General features: G+C 47.0%; 1 long non-coding RNA gene across 1 annotated transcript; it reads right to left on the reverse strand.

The window, feature by feature from the left end:
• Nucleotides 1–1394: 1394 nt before the first annotated feature.
• LOC125320106 lies at nt 1395–3081 on the reverse strand. Its single transcript, XR_007200994.1, has 3 exons — nt 2457–3081; nt 1987–2099; nt 1395–1608 (listed from the first exon to the last, which is right to left on the reverse strand). It is a non-coding gene; the product is annotated as an uncharacterized LOC125320106 (long non-coding RNA).
• Between the last annotated feature and the right edge of the window lie 781 nt (nt 3082–3862).

Genomic DNA, 3862 nt, shown 5'->3' on the forward strand with positions numbered 1-3862 from the left:
CACTGTCACGAGGCCAGGGCTGTTTTCATTTATGGTGACACGCTGTAGGACGTAATCTTTTAATTAATGTGAGTGAGGGAGGTGCTGAAGGGCAAAAATTCTCAGTAACGAGGACATCTTCCACTTGCACAGCAAGGTAAATGAAGGGGAAAGTGCAATCCTATCTTTCATGGAAGGAATTTGATACACTTTCTTGTTGCCTAGACAGCGGTGATTTAGGGCACCTAATCAGGCTCCCACAGTATCATCCCATCTGTTTGGCCACATTTTCTTTCTTGTGCTCATTGTGCACGATTTCTGCTCGCCGGGTGGCTCCTGGCTGCAGTTCTACGCTCAGGGGAGTCCCGTTTTCTCAGCAGGCCTCTGCAGCGAGTCTGTAGCCAACGTGTGGCTCTGCTGCCATGCCAAAGGTGCCGTTCCCTTGCCCAGCCTGGCTGCAGCTGGGGGATCTGCTGGGCACGGCTGGGGATTTTCACGGCCAAAAGCCTCCAGGCGTCCTCACGTCGACATCTGCCCATTGCTTTGGAGAGCACAAATGGCAGAACACTCATCTCAGCTGACAAATGTCATTTATTGCAGATTGCTACACCTGCGCTGACAATATAGAACTCTACAGATCTAACTTCAAGTTAAAAAAAGTTCTTTATTAGATTTCTACAACAATGCAAGGTAAAAATATACAAATACCAACTTCCGTTAACAAGAATTAATTTATTGCCAACCTCTACAACAACTCACTATACACAAAGATCAATTGAAGGTTAACAACTTAATTTATTGCATACTACTACAAGCGTACAGCCCATATATCAGTAGAAAAATATCAATATCCCTCTCTAATTAGCCCTATGCCAATAACTCAATAAACAGCATATTTAATAATTCAATAAACACATATTTAAATAGAAAATTCAATATTTAATAACTCAATAAACACATATTGAAATAGAAAAAAGACATTTATAACCACCACAATATACAGATAGAAATATAGATTAAATATTAGATATTACATACTATATATAAAAACAGATACATACAACAAACCTATCTATAGGCAACCCTACCAATCTACATATCCATACAACTAAATCAATACAAATATATAGCTGTACATCTCAACACATATGTAAATATAGTTACACCTAGAAATAGATCAATATACATAGAAAAATATAAAAATAGACATATATACCTAACCAAATACTACTATACCTATTTAAGTAGCCATATACCTATAACTACATCAATAGAAATAGATACCTAGAAAACAGTATACATAGGAAACAGAACTTAACACAGATATAACGACATACATATATACTTAGATAGATATATACACATATATATAATTACAAACATATATGTATATATATACATACCATACACTCATAAATATAACAACATACATATACAAATATACCTATACAAATAGCAACCTACATATAAATATCCATGTAATGGTCACTATCTTATGAGCAAGTCCATACATCTTTAAACAGAGATACAAGAAGAGGGATTCCAGCCGCCCCATCATCAAAGCCTCTCCCTCGGTCTCTTCCTCCCGTGCAGAGCAGCTCTCCTGGACGGGGACAGCAGATGGGACACCTGGCAAGCAAAGGGAACACCGAGTCAGGATCGGGACGTTTCCCTTGGCAGCACCTGCGCTTCCATCGGGGAAGAGAAATCTCAGAGCCTCCCCAGGAGGGTTAGAAAGAAAAAGCAGGCCCAGCGGGCCAGGCTGCGGCGAGCGCAGCCCCGGCGGGACCGTCCCGCAGCCCCCGGCAGCGCGGCACAGCCGGCACCGCTGCCGGGCCCTGCCGGCACAGCTGCCTTGCCCAAGGACAGCCCCTGTGCCGCCCGGGGCAGCCGCGCTGAGCGGCCCCAGCACGGGCAGGGCCCGCTCCTGCCCAGCCGGCCAGTGCCCGCGGCCAAAGCCCACGCCAGCCTCACGCCCACCCTGCCTCAGCGGCCCTGGGGCCTCACCCAGGGTCTCGGGCGGCAGCAGCAGGTCCGTATTCGCTGCTCTTGCTGTGGCCTTCCGCTTCTCCCTGCTGGTTCTCGTCACTCTTCCGCTCTTCTCAAGGTCTTCAGGGCAGCTGTGGCAAAAGTGGAGGCTCTGGAATTGGTTCCAAGGCCTGGCAGAGCTGCAGTCCCAGACCCCTCCGTGCACCCTGCTGGCCCCCTCCATCCCCTCAGCCCTGCCATGCCCTTGGCAAACGCACAGCTGCCTTCAGTTTCTTCAGACCCCCACAGTCCTCTCACGCCCCTCAGTCCCCTCAGATCCATCCTGTCCCCTTAGACCTGCCAACCCCCTCAGCTTGTGCCACTTCCCTGTTACCTCAGTGCCGCTTCGCCCTCTGCTCCCCCAAACCCCCCAGTCCCACCAGCACCTCAAGGTCACCGTCCCTTCAGTGTCACTGCCTCCTCAGCGTCCTCAGCCCCCTCTGTCTCACCGTCCTCCAGCAGCTCCTCAGGGCACAGGGCCTGCGGCCACCGGCAGCTCCCACCGCTCCAGGGACACCGGGGCTGCAGCTGCTGCTCCGCCCGGCCCGGCCGCCAGCTCGGAGCCAGCACAGGAGGAGGGGACAGAGGGGGCACAGGGCGAAAAACAAGAGATTAAAAAGGTGGCTGAGGGCAGAAGGAGCTTAGAATCCAGCCTAGGCCTATATAAACATCAATCTATGTATCTAAACACCCAAATATCTCTAACTATATAACTATGTACATTTATAAATACAACTTATATATATATAAATTTTTCTCTACACATATATAACTATAACTGCAAATCTATAACTGTAACTGCCTATGTATAAATATAATTATATCATATGTATAACTATATAAATTTACACAGATCTATAAATACATGCACCTATAAACACAACTGTATAAATCTATAAATACTATATGTAACTAATAAGTAGAGTATAAATACTATAAATAACTATATGGATATATAAACATAACTATAAACATCTATAAATCTAGCTACAAACAGAGGGATTCCACATGCCCGATGGTCACAGGCTCTCCCTCGGTCCCTTCCTCCCACGCAAGGCAGCCCTCCTGGAGAGGTAGATCAGATGGAATCTGGGAAGCAAAAGGAACACTGAGTCAATATAGGCCTTCAGGCATCTCTCCTTTTGGAAGTAACTGCCTTTCTATCAAAGACTGTAAAAGGTGACCTGAAAGGCAGACTCTCACTTGGGAGTTTGAAGGCTGCTCTTTAGAGAACAGGGAGCATTCCAAGTTTGCAAAACCTCCAAAGGTTTGAAGTATCCCGATAGAGTCTCAGCACCCGCAGTGCAAATGGCACCAACGAGAGCCTGAAGCTCAGACAGTCCCAGCTTCTTCCCACACAGAAGCCCAGCCTTGTTCTCCCTCTGTGCTGACAGAGACACCTCAGTCCTCACTGAAACGGCTGAAGCTGAAGGGTGCTGTGAGCTGGGTTATGAACCAGCTCCATTACCTGGGACCTACAAACTGCCCTCTGCAGTGAGCAACAGCGGCTTCAACTCGACCATCAGCTCTGGCAGGAAGAGCTGGGAGGGAAAGAGCTCCCCATGAGGCCTGCAGGCTGCACCAGCCTTGCTCAAGAATGCAGATCCAAGGTGCTCTCTCTCTCCTGTTAGTTCTCGCTAATTTGGGGTAAGTTAAGTTTTTCCTTTCCAAATCATAAATCCTTGTGGTTTATGATTTGTTTGGCCTCTGAGCTTCTGCTGCTTGTATTTTTAACGTGGCTCACTAGGGCTACCAGCAGATTGGTCCTACATTGATTTAATGTGCTGAGACAAAAAGCTCAGACTTCTACATTGACTTTTTGCTGGGGTTTTGCTCTCTTGCTTCAAGAGTCACT

This window comes from Corvus hawaiiensis, chromosome Z (genome assembly GCF_020740725.1).
Source record: "Corvus hawaiiensis isolate bCorHaw1 chromosome Z, bCorHaw1.pri.cur, whole genome shotgun sequence".
In the NCBI taxonomy this organism is placed as follows: Eukaryota; Metazoa; Chordata; class Aves; order Passeriformes; family Corvidae; genus Corvus; species Corvus hawaiiensis.